The sequence below is a fragment of the Macrobrachium rosenbergii genome, unplaced genomic scaffold, assembly GCF_040412425.1.
Source record: "Macrobrachium rosenbergii isolate ZJJX-2024 unplaced genomic scaffold, ASM4041242v1 171, whole genome shotgun sequence".
Classification (NCBI taxonomy): domain Eukaryota; kingdom Metazoa; phylum Arthropoda; class Malacostraca; order Decapoda; family Palaemonidae; genus Macrobrachium; species Macrobrachium rosenbergii.
In genome coordinates this window covers 4,668,286-4,681,672 of record NW_027100729.1, presented here as the reverse complement: position 1 = coordinate 4,681,672, position 13,387 = coordinate 4,668,286, and the positions used below count along the sequence as shown (strand labels likewise).

At 46.2% G+C, this 13,387-nt stretch overlaps 1 protein-coding gene across 1 annotated transcript in view; it reads right to left on the bottom strand.

The window, feature by feature from the left end:
• Positions 1 to 13,387, bottom strand: part of LOC136838104 (gastrula zinc finger protein XlCGF7.1-like) — a 48,239-nt gene that overhangs the window by 10,083 nt on the left and 24,769 nt on the right. The window contains exon 2 of the mRNA XM_067102950.1: positions 13,063 to 13,155. The gene's annotated coding sequence lies outside the window, so the exon portion shown is untranslated. The remainder of the gene's footprint in view (positions 1 to 13,062; positions 13,156 to 13,387) is intronic.

Sequence of the window (13,387 nt, the reverse complement as noted above, 5' to 3'; positions counted from 1 at the left end):
TATAGCTGGTGGCTTGGGAAGCATCTTTATTAGGCTTTTTAACTGGGACAATTATGGATATTTTCCAGTCCTTGGGTAAAATTCCAGTTTCCCATATTTTGTTTATAATCTTCAGTAAATATTTTTTGGCATCATCTGGGAGGTGTTTCAGCATTTCATATATGATTGTATCCTCACCTGGAGCTGTGGATTCACTTGAGGAGAGCGCCTCACGAAGTTCTCTTAGGGAAAATTTGTAGTTGTATGGTTCAGATTTTCCCGAATCAAACTTCAGACACATTTCAGAATTCCTAATTCTTTGAAATTCTGGAGAATAATTGTTAGGCTGGAAACTTTAGAAAAGTGTTTTCCTAGCTCATTGGCAACTTCAGTGGGCTCTGTGATTAGAGTGTCATTTATTTTAACGAGGGCAATGGTGACGCTACAAATTTTCCACTCAGTTTCCTTATTTTGCGCCACACCACTCTTAGTGGGTCTTGGAGTTTATTCCATTAATATAGTAAAGCCAACATTCTCTTTTGGCTTTCTTATAAAAACCCCATGAATGGCTAAAGCATGTTTGTAGATTAATTTAGACTGAGGGGAGCCACTAGTTTTGTAACGTCTGTAGCATTTCCTAGTCACTTTTCTCAGAATACCACATGTCTTATTCCACCAGGGAACTGCAGGTCTACGAGGTTTGCCTTTTGTTTTTGGAATCGAGCTTTCAGCACTCTTCAAAGTAGATTCAATAAAGTAATCATAGGCATCTAGATGAGAATGAAAGGACTCAAACTCCCTATCTAGATTGACACCCTTACTAAATTTATCCCAGTCTGCGTCCTCTACCTTCCACTTAGGTAAAACTTCAGATGGAGCATTCAGAGCATATTTCAAATGGATCTGGTAGTGATCACTTCCATTTAAATCTTCATTAACAGACCAATTAAAATCAAGGTGGATACTAGTTGAAGAAATACTAAGGTCCAGTGCAGAGAAATGATTATCTGTGAATGTTGTGGAAAGTCATTGACCCATTATTATACAGGGTAACATCATTCCTGTCAATAAGGTCTTCGATTAATTTCCTTTACTATCTAAAAACCGACTTCCCAAAGGGGATTGTGGGCATTAAAATCACCTAGCAAAAGTAAAGGAGCTGGAAGTTGGTCAATTAACGACTGAATATCTCCAATGTTAAAATCAAGGTCTGGTGGAAGGTATAAGGAGCAGATTGTTATCCTCTTTTCCAAAATGACTGAAATAGCGATAGCTTGTAGTGTTGTATTTAATTGTATTGTGGAGTGCTGTAGAGATTTATTAATAATTTGCAGCACCTCCATGGGCACGATCACCAATTGGGGATATGATTTAAATATTGAATAATTTAGTCCAGGATTATAAACAGAGTTGCCTAACATTGTTTCCAGTAGGCATATAATCCCTGGATTAACTTCATGCATTAAAACTTTAAGGTCTTCTGTACGGGCTCTGAGACCTTTATCTTCCACTGAAGAATTCGAGCAAGAATGCTAAGGTGGTAAAATGTGCTACTTCCCACTCCTTGGAGGGGAAGTACTGTTCTAGGGTGGAGGGAATTCTCCTTTATAAGAGATTGTTTTCTTAATCCCTTTTCATCTGAATTGGTGTTCAGGGTCTTTGGTTGATCTTCATATTTTTTATTATGAACCTGATGTTCAGAATTATTGCTGTGGTTCTGTGCACCACTAATCCTATTTGTCTTAGGCTGGGGTCAGACTGAATTGAACTCAGATGTTTTTGTTCTGAAACTACTTTTGGAACCACCTTTCTAGGAGGAGAGATGTCTTCCAAAACACTGAACCCATTTGAAGTTTTTATTATAAAATTATCATTATTTGGGGAACTATTTCTTGTCTGTTTTTGGTTTGCAACTGGCTAGTTTTATTATTATTTTGTTTGTGGCTGTCTATTGATGGCTCTGAACCTGGAGCTCTATCTAATTGGGATTGTTCCTTTAGCTTATTTTGGTTTGAAGTATTTTCAGAATATTTTCCTGAATTATTGGCCGATTTTGGCACTGCTTATTTTTGGAGATGAATCGACAGCTGTGGATGTGGTGGAAGATAAATTTTCTGTGCTTTTGGAAGTACAATTTTTGCTACTGGACTTCAAAGCACTTGCCGACGAAAGTTTCTCACCAGTTTGGAGATTTTCATTATTATTTATGGTTCGAGAAATACCAGGTTTGTGATATCTTCCATCAGACACAGTTATTGGTGGCCTTACATTGTTGGAAGTTTTCATAAGTTTTATTACAGAAGCATACGTGAGTGTTGGCACTTTTGTTTGCCCCCATTACCTGCGCTTTGCTTCACTAATGCTAATATGTTCATTATCTGCCACTGCCAACACGTCTTGTTCAAATTTATATCTGGGACAAGCCCTAGAGTTTGGTGTGTGATCACCCTTAGCAAAGAAAACAGTATCGGGCTGCTTTGCAATCATCAAAATTTCATGCTCTTCAGAGCACACAGGACATCTTTTATTGTTATCGCAAGAGTTTTGAATGTGGCCATATTCAAAGCATTTGCGACACTGTCTAGGACTTCTTTTATATTTTTAACCTGCATCCTCTCATGGCCAACAATGATGGTATCAGGTAGGTAATTGGAGGAGAAGGTTAAAAGAATAGCTGCATCACCACCCAGTTTTTACACATGAGATACACAAGGAGGGCATCGATGGAGAATCTCCTCCTCTTTAAAAACATGCAGATCTTTTGAGTAAACTACTCCTTTCAGTGTATTAAAGAATCTGTGAGATGAAATAGATTCAATATTTCCACTTTCAGGAGGTTTAAAGTTAGCTAACAGAACTGCTTGAGTCTCATTTCCAGCTTTTATTAGAAGATTCTTTCCATACTGTTTCAAATTTCCTATGGGAATGGAACCAACCTTGCTCTCAATGCAGTCAGCAGCTTTTTATCAAATTTTCCCTCCTCCTTGTAGATAGCAACATGCCATAGAGGGGGAGGAAGAGCTCTGGTACATGGGACTGGTCCATGTTCTTCAGCCTTTGGAACAAAGTCAAATGGCTCATCATTCAAGTTTTTCACTGAAAACACTTTCGTGCTGACAACTGAGTCATTTAGAATGTGGCCATGGAGTCTCTGTTGTGCCTCACTAGCTTCCAAGGGAGAGGAAAATTTGATAAAAGCACAAAATGACTGCTTATCTTTTCTAGAACTAATTTAATTCTTTCCACTTTGCCGAATTGCTTCACTACACTGTATAAACATTTGTAATCTAATGATAAGTTTACATTAGTGCAGTAAAGGACCCTATTATTTAAATCAAATCCACCAGATTTATTAACACCCTGGTGTCTCAGTGTTTGGTTCTGTCCAACAGCCAAGCCCGTATCCATGTTCATGCCAGAAGTCGTTGCCAGTGCCGTTAAGTCATCGGATCCAGGGGAGGGAGAACTAGAAGCCAAATCCATAAGTTTAAACCAGTCCACATGCAAGGTCCAAAAAGTGCACACCCCACCCAAGAGCCCCGAAGACCCCGACAGCATATCAAAAGGACAAACTGGGCAGCTCCACTGCTCAGCTTCCCACCCCAACACACTCCCAAAGCCCACGAAGAGACCCCAAGCTGCCAAGCATGCACACATCAGACCACCACACACAAACTGGTTCATCCACCCACCCAAAACTGCTTGGTCATATCAAGAAAGTATCGTAGATCAGTCAGGTATTCGCATTCTCCACCAATGGCACAAGTGAGAGTTGACTCCCAACAGTCCACCCCATACCCTACCCTTTCAGGATAGCACCAGTACGCTTGCAGTGGCCCAGGTATAAGCCAATCCGCCTGCTGGGAGTTCTGCCCCACTAATGGGGACTGACTCCCCACTCCAACCGTGACTCTGGGCTCCGGACAAAAGCCAGGAGTCCCACCTCCAAAACCAGCCCCCTGGATTCCAATGGGCTGATCCCCAGAGATGGTTCCGCCCTCAAGATAGCAGTGGGAAAAATCCCCATCACCATCTCTTAGGTCCAAACTTCTCGGTGGCCAGACTAACCACCACAATGGACCAATTAGCATATCTCTATCCGAACCCCTTCCAAAAAACGATCCCTTCTCAGACTCACCTAACAGTAAAATTTTGCGAATGTGGAAATGTCCACGCCATTTAAAACCAAAAACTATGTAGGATGATTCGTCAGGACCCGGGCCCAAAGGCCAGGGTCCCTTAGCCCCTCACCTCGTCAAGGCGTCCTAGCTAACTCTCGACTGAGGAGACGAAGGCTACTTCAGATAAAAGACTAGGTCGCAAGGGCCTACATTCTTCAAAACTGAAAGGGAGAGAAGCAGCCCTCGGCGGAGAAGACGAGGAAGTCCAGACTTGACAAGCGACTCTGACCGGGAAGAAGTTCCGACAACGACACCACCAGCGAAGACGGATCCAGTCCCTGGGACAGTGTTGCAGAGGACTTCAAGGGATATCCAGCTATATCTGTTGCCGCTCAGCGAGAAAGCCTGTGCTTGCAAGGAAAGCTGGAAAGTCTCCCAGTCCTGAACCCACAGGGATGTACTGCCTCAAGAACCGCTTCTTGTGTAGCTGCACAGGAGGATGGGTCAAGCGGAATTCTTCTCGATGCCTCGGCAATCAGTTCGGAAGGAGGGGAAGTCTTTAAGTATTTGTCTGTAACTCGGGGTGAGCAATGTTTGTGAACCCCTAGCGAAACGGACAAATACGGAGGGAAAAAACGTTGATATCGAGTTTTCACCAAAAGACAGCATGCCTCAACAGAGCGGCCCTGGTCTGGTATGAGGGAGCGAGAAAACACTACTGACTTGTGTGCAGGAGGCAACAGAAGGACGGTAGGGATTTCTCAGTCCAGCAGTCTCTGTATGAGTCTTCGTGAAAAAAGAGTGAGCAGCATGTTCTGTCCCGATCACTCAAACCCGAGGCCAGGCTTGCCTACCAATACATCCCCACCAGGGATGCATCTGGTTAATTGAGCTGTCGAGTGTGCAATAGAACAACACTCGAGTACCTTCAAATGTCGAGATAAAGCAGGGGGAAAAAACGATTGCCTCCTGTCTGTCGACAAAAGTCACTGTTGTGGTTTTATTGTTCAATGAAACCAGTGAGTGCCATAAAACCCATCCTGGATTCTCGGACGGCCAAAAGGCTGCCCTGAGCCCAGGACGGTGACGAGAAGGTACTAATCATCTCGGTCACACAAATTCAAGACAAGGTCTTTACCAGTGTGCGCCTATTCCTCAACCTGTGAATCTGTGAGTAGACACAAGATTTGAGGGAAATATGAAGGCATATTCGAAGGTTCCTATAATCAAGCATTAGCCTAACTCTTTCCTCATACCTCGAAGAGGAAAGAACGGGCAAAAGGAAGCAGACTTCCATTTTCGACCATGGGGAAGCTTCTGCAAGATGACAGGGAACCGAGACAATTAGCTCTAGCCGGGCTGGCATTTCCCGAATCGGGAGCACGGGAGAGGCGATGGATGGAAAGAATTGCCGAGACCTAAGGGAAATAGATACTTCTCCTGAAGGAATCCATTCCCAGGTCTCAGCAATGTTGCTGCCAGCTCCAGAGACTCGATAAGCATCATTTTGTCCAGGCATCAGCAGTTGCAATCTTCTTCTGAAGCCTAGGACTTCTTAGCTAAGGAGTTGAGGGGGCTGGCTTGAACTCAAGGTCGAGTTGAAATGATAAGACCCAAAATTCTTGGCCATTGTCCAAAGGACAAGGCAGTGCCCTGGTGGGAACCTTGATTACCAGGGTATCTGGCAAATCTCTGAAAGAGAAAGGCAGAACCAAGTAAAGGTTCGTTCCCAAGGGTCGAGCCAACTCGGGACTTACGAAACTGGAGATCCGAATTGGGACAAAGTCCTTCTTCTTAGCACCAGAATTGCCCAAAAACTGTGGTCAGCAAGACCCTCCGAGGCAAGAAGAATTCATATTCTGCCGAGGCAGGGGTGGAAGTTTGGTGTTTCGACCTGAATTAACTCCATCGAAGAAAAGAATCCATCAGGTCGAGAACGCTTCTCGGAAGACAGGACTGCGGCGGTCCCTGACATTCTCGGCCCTCAGAAACTGCAAGGGTTGCAAGTGATGAAGGTTATTCATTGGGGGCAGCGGTCCTGTCCCAGGGGATCCTCGCGCACGACGAATCAGCGCAAGTTCCCGAGAACACGGGGCGATCGTAACTTGAAGAGGAAGACCCTCGCTGTTTCGATGCGTGAAACCCCTGTACTTCTCCCCTTGGAGGGAGACCTTGACAGATCCCATGAAACCCTTCTCAGCTACCTGGTTATAATACGAGAGAATCGGGGGACCGATACCCAAAGCACGCCAGGCAGCCGAACTCCGAAAGAAAATTTCGTCGGAGCTCTCTCTGTCCGTCTCGCTCCTCTCGGAACAACCGAAAGGAGAGGAGAACAGGTGAGGAGAAAAGAGTAGCCCTACCTGTCCTGCCAGAATGATAAGCAGGAGAGGCGGACCGTGAGCAATAATCAACCGAAGGAGATTACTGCCACACGGGGAAAGAAGAGCACCTATGCCGTGGCAAAGTGCTTTCCTGGGAAGAGCAAAAAATTCACTCGAGCATACACGAGAACCCGAATCGGAAAAAACCGAGTAGGGCCGAGCCGAGCCGAGCCGATCACGAAACGCGATCCAGCTGGTCGGTATGTGGCAGACTGGGAGGCAGGCGAGATGGGGCGAGGCGAAAACGAGCCAGCCAAGCCAGTCTGGCAAGCCGAGTCAAGTCGAGCCGAGCCAGTCTGGCAAGCCATGTCGAGTCGAGCCAGGCCAGTCTGGCCAAGCCAAGTCGAGCCGAGCCAGAGCCAGACTCATAACTGGGCAGGCCAGACTCGTCTGCTGTGAACAATTGCTAGTTTCCCGAACTCTAAACTCCTTCGAGGCCGAAACTGGGCCAAGGCCCTCGAGAAGAAGGTTCAAGGGGAATTCTGTGTCTGCTATCTTGCATGCTCGAACCCTAAAGTTCGAGACACAAGAACGAAGCCCCCGAGCAACCGAAGCAGCTGGCGGGCAGAATCGAGACACCTGGCGTCGCGGTACACCGACACCTGGGTGTCCCGGCGACCAGACACCTGGGTGTCTCGGCAACCAGACACCCGGGTGTCCCGCAACCAGACACAAGGGCGTCCCGCAACCAGACACCTGGGTGTCTACCTGGGCGTCCCCGCAACCAGACACCTGGGTGTCTCGGCAACCAGACACCTGGGTGTCTACCTGGGCGTCCCGGCAACCAGACACCTGGGTGTCAACCAGACACCTGGGTGTCTCGACACACTTTCTCTCGTCCTATGCCTCTCGTGAGGAGAGCGCTCGTGATTCATAGAATTCGAGCTACCCACGAGACTTCCGAAAATCGGGAGCGGCTGCTTTGTTACCTAATAGATTAAAAGAGCCAAGCACAGAACCAGTCTTAGATGCAGACTTCCAAGACTGGCAACGAGGATGGCCTCGAGAGGCCGTGCTCATCGCCCCCCAAACGCAAGATCCCACAGGAAAATGCGAATCGGCCAACTTGTCTCCCGGAAGAGTGTCAGTCCTTGGAAGTCCCGCAGGACTCCCAAAGTGAATCTCTTCCCTGCTTCTTCTGGTGTTCGAACCGAGAGGATCGAGACACCAGGCTGGGAACCCGACCGAGCACTGGCAAACACTCGGGGAGCGCTTGCGGTGCTGGCAGGAAGAGGAACCAAGACACCTGGGTGCCTCGGCCCTTTCTCTCGCACTGCTCCCGAACTGGGCCCAGGAAAATCTCTCCAGACCAGATCGGGATACTCGATATTCCATAGAATCTCGAGCACTCGAAGCGGCTCGCGAACGAGCGCCCGAAGCAGCCCCATCTTAGAGGCGGAACCTCTAAGACTCGGGAACGGAACGCAAACTGAGGTCTGCGCGCCCGCGGCTTCCGAAACACAAAACCCACGGTTATGCGAATCGGTTCCCTAACCCGAAGGTCGGGAAGAGCCAACGAGAGACCCACTGCCTCCTCGGAAGGAGGCAGTCCCTAAATGTCCAAGGGCATCAAGGGGAAGAAGCAGCATCCTTCCTTCGGCCGATGAAGGTCTGCCGATTCTCGGGACCCCAGGACCTCGGGAGAGGAAGGGAAGACGCAGCAGAAGACGAAATCGAAGATAAGATGAAGAAGACGGCGGCTACTTCCACAGGACAGCTTCCTTCATCTCCACTCCCACATCTTCTACAGGATGGTCGACACGAAACATCGTAACCTCCAGGGTAGTCCGGCAGGAACACAACGGACGCCGCCAGGAGAAGCATGATCAGGACAGCCGATGCAGGAGCTACAGCAGCAGATCGGAGGGCAGGAGCTACTGCAACGGCCAGGAAAATCACCTCAACAGGACCACTTCCTAAATCTTCACGCCGACATCTTCTACAGGATGGCGGACATCGTAACCTCTGGGGCAGCTAGCAGGAACGCACGGAAGCGGACCCGGGCACGACCGCCAGGAGCAGCAGGAATGATCAGGACAGCCGATGCAGGAGCTACGGCAAAGGTTCGGAGAGCAGGAGCTATGCAACGGCCAGGAACGTCACTTCCACAAGGCGACTTCCTTCCCTTCACGCCCAGGATGGCGTCTTCTAACAGGATGGCAGCAGGCAGGAACACAACGGAAGTGGCCCGGGCACGACCACTAGGAGAAGAAGCGGGCACGATCAGGACATTCGATGCAGGAGCTACGTTTAGCTGTTCGGAAGGCAGGAGCTAATGCAACAGACAGAGTGTCATTGAAAGTCACCAGCATCGACAGGAGCGATCAGGGCGGCTGCGGCAGGAGACCAGGAGAGCAGCCCAGAGACTGTCGTCGAGTTGACACGAGCAAAACACAGGGAACAGCAGGAGCAGATGGACCACAGATACGCAGGAAGCATTGCAACAGCATACATGAAAACCAGCAATGACAGCGATCGAACTACATCAGCGGGAACAGAGTCAGAGCGATCCCGACGTGGTAATATGTCATCTAATCAGGTATTGTGGTCGATCCCGAAGCAACACTGAATGAAAGTCGGGACTGCTTCATGCAAGATATTCTTGATATATGATATCCAGCCAACTACTGCTGTCTCTGCAATGCTCACTGTCAACCTGAAAGAAAAAAAAAATATGATTAGTAGAGGAGGCTCCTCCCGCTACAAGGGGAACAGCCCTACGCAGCGTTAGGAGTTACTCTAGACGAGGTTGCTCGCTCCCTCCCCGTGTCTTCACCCGACGAGCGGCGAAGAGGGCGAAGGAGAGAGAAGGAAGGAAGAACCTACGGGAAGAGAAAAAGGACAGAGGGGAGCCCACCAAGGGCGCCGTGGAAGCGGAACTTATCGACGACGCCCGAACCTCCCACTCAGCCCGCAAATCTCTAAGCGCAGGCGGAGACAAACACTCAGCAAAAGAAGGAAGAAATTAGTGATGCCCCTTACACACGGAGGGCGGAAGCCCAAGAAGGGACTAATCTTACGTCCCGATGGATGTAGGGGAAGTGAAGAAAAAGCGTCCCAAACTAATCCCGAAGTACAGGGGCGCCTTCAGTATTTACGAAAAAAGGCCGCTGGAGAGAAGCATTACCACTTGGCTACGCTACTCCAGCTATGCCCTTGGCCGTCAAACCCCAGACACAGGCAGGGAACGACGGCTTACAAGGTTATCACAAATCGTGGGTTTGTATTACCAAATATCAAACACGCAATATATAAACAAAAATACAGAAAGATCCCACCGTAAGAGCTTAACGACAGTCAGCAGAGAGAACAAAAAATACGTCAGCAACAGCTGACGGCCGAAAGCAAACTGGAATGTTTACATCCGGGCAGGCGGGTATCCCCGCCTACCTGGAGGTAGTTACTGCCTAACCACCTTGTTCAAGAGTTTAACGGCCGTTTCCAGCCTACGCCTGAAAGTATCTCCTAATGTAAAGGACCGAGGGTTTGTATATTGTGTCGGAACAAACAAATCTTGTGAAAACTCATTAAAGTTCTTAATGACATGATCCCTTATGTTAGAGAAACCTAAATGAAAACATTGTCGTGCCAGAACTCTGTACCCTTGAGAAAGACCAAGGAAATCCGCATTATGCTCTGCCAGATTAAACGGTGTGTTAGCCATTGCACTGCCTCCAGAATGGGGATCAGTGTTCAATCCCGACGGAAAAGGAACCTTGGACGACGAGGGCGTCTCTAACCTACTGTCTCCCGATCCTATAACTGACTTGTTCGATTTAAATCGGCAAGAATTACTGGAAGGGAACAAAATCTCGGATGGATCCAGGGGGGAAACAGACCTAGGGGGGCTGAAATTAGAACCCGAGGGAAGTTTACCTTGGAACTTCTCTTCCAGTACCCCTACTTTGAGATCCCTAACCGTCTTTGTCTCTCCTAAAGCTAGATTCTGATCACCACTTACTCTTTTAGGGGAATCTGCTGCTAACACTGTCTGCTCCACGCCAGGGGAGCCGGCAGATTCTACCTTTTTGGCCTGCGAATCTCCATAACCCCCAGCACCCGTTACGGCTGGTTCAGGAACAGACAGGGGAGCTGAAAAAGAACAATTAGTACTTTGTTCCCTATTACTAATTTCCCTACTTTCGTTCCATTTCTCCATTGAGTTTGAAAACAAACCAGTCATACTTGATGACAACCTATCCTCTAATTTCCTAAAAAGTACTGACTCCAAATCCTCAGATTCTTCAACTTTAGGTTCAACGGGTGACTTGCGTTTACTCTTAGAAGCTAACGAGTTTCTGTGCTTGACGTAAGCTTCCATCTGGTCGTTCGACCAGTCCCTACATTCATCGCATCTCTTATCTACACTACGTCATAACTTTCCTACATCTACCGCATAGAGAATGTCCATCATGTTTTGCAGGCTGAGCAAGATCGAAGCTTTTTCTCTACATCTCTGGGTTGATCGGGGGGCGAGGAAGCCGAGGATGGTTTCAGGTTGGTGGAGGAAATCTTGTCTTTAGTAGTGGAGTCCATAATTACAGCCGAAATCGTCAATGTCTCAATGACAATTCTTGATATATAGGGGGTTTGTTTAAGGACATTATGTGGAACTTCTGGGGAAAAATGTTTTGGTCAATGACCTTACGTTTTGTGACGCCAGAGCGATTTTCGGCCAAAATTGGCCATTTTCAGAATGCATCTTCTCCTTTGCTTTTAGTTTTTAATGGATGGGATTTGAACCACGTATAAAACACAAGTGAACCTTCAAAATAATGCCATGGATTTTTTATTTTTCAATTCTTCTTCGAGATATGAATTTTTTTCTTTATGAAATTTTCCCGGAAAAATGACAGAAAAAAATTACCAAAAATCAGCAACTCAAAATATTACAAATCCCCGGCATTTAATTATTCTACCATGTTTCCCCATGTTATATATAAAATTTCATTTAGATTGGTCCAATACTAAGGGAGGAGATGCATTTTAAAGGCAAAAAACTTATGTTTTGAGAAACGGGCCTTCAAAGTTTTAGTTACATAAAAAAAGTAAAAGGGCCTTCAAAGACTGTTACAATTAATTTTATGGTTTTAATTTTTATTTTTGGGTATTAATTAATGCAAAATGATTATAGATAAGAATATTAATCGATTATTTATGTGCCTAAGACACATTATTATAAATTTTAGGTTCCTGGTCTCCCCCCCGTGTCTGATCTTGTTGCAAGGTATTACTCTAGGGTATCATAGTTGCCTACACTTTTTTATTAGTGTCTCAAATCCATCCCTTGCCAAATGGATCCTGGGAATTACTTTACATTCACAATTAGGGATTCGTGATTCAAGTAATTCATCAAGTCTTGCTTCACTTATTATGATCATTTTATTTTCAGGATCGTCTATAATATCAGCCTCCGAGCTGCTGCTTTCTTCTTCTACAATATCTTTGCCCTTTAGTAGTGAGGAACGAATAAAGAGGTGTTTAGGGGTGGATGTGGTTGGTCTCTGGTCGGCAGAGATGGCTGCCTGCGCCGTTTGCTGGGCGACAGCTCTCTCTCTCTCCGTTCCTCCATTCCCCTCTATGGCACTAATTTCTTGAATTCTTTCTTCTACTTCTCGCCTGGACTTTTCTACTTGGCTTTTCCGCATTCTAGAAGCATGAAGTGAACTCTTGGACCTTTTAGGCATTGGTGAAAAAACAAAAACACCGCAGAAAATACAGAGTTCAATCAAGGCTAGCGAGTGTGAAAAACATGACCTTCTAGCTTGGAAGTTTATAGGCAACTCTCGGCCACAGTCGGCGTCATGGCATGACGCATGCATTGTTATGGCTAGGAATAACTAAAAAGGTGCCAAGTAGGATATTATTGACATTATACATTTCATTTCGGAGGAAGTTTTCGTAACATACATCGCAAAAACTATACCAGACTGAATCATTTACGCTACTGGTGTTTTATGGGTATATAGTTATTGTTACATTTGAGGCCATAACTAGAGAAATAAGGCAAATTTTACCATAATACTTCGTGGACACATTCTTGAACCCCATACGAAGCCATAGAATTTTTTTCAGCAAATCGAATTTTTTGAAGATTTTTGGGGTTTTTTAGGCGGCCGATCCCCTTAAATCACTCTCACAACCTATGTGGGGGGATCGGGCTGAGAGACCAATAAAGTTCGCAAGCAACAGGAAGCATCCTGTCAGGCGAGCGAACAAAAAACGACTGAAAAGGAGGGGGAGTTCCTGCCGACCGGTGCAGATGGCAGGGTTGCCATCGGTGGGCAGGTAACTCAGTAAACAATGTTTACCTGCAGCGTTGGTAACGCTGACAGTTAAAAATTTTTAACAATGTAGTTAAATGAGTGGGGTTATGTTCGGGCTGGTCAGGTGACCAGGGCTAATTCAGGTGTTCAGGGAGTGTATTGCAATATGTCAGTCAGTACATCATGAATAACTCACAGACTGGGTTTTGACCAATGCATTTGTCTCATTAAGTGACTGAAGATTCAATATAGTTTATATCAAATACTAGGTACATATAATTTATATATGCACTTCACTTTTATATCACTTACCTAGAGTATATTATTGAGGAAACTCAGCACGACACTGAAGAAAACACGTTCCTTCGCAGATCACCAGAGATCATCCGTAACAACAGAGGTTATCTGTGGCAAAGAGATGTGATCGCCATTAGCACATAAACATTTTCTATACACAATACAGTACCAATGAGATTGTACACTAAGCACTTGCAGATTCAATGCAAATGTGAGACTAATGCAGTGCAAAACGTGTGTGAAAAAATGTCATTTTTCCCATTCCTGTCTTCTGTGTCCCTGTATGAACCTGCAAACACAAGTTCTGTACAGGTTCAGTTTTAGTCCTGTTAATGTTCTG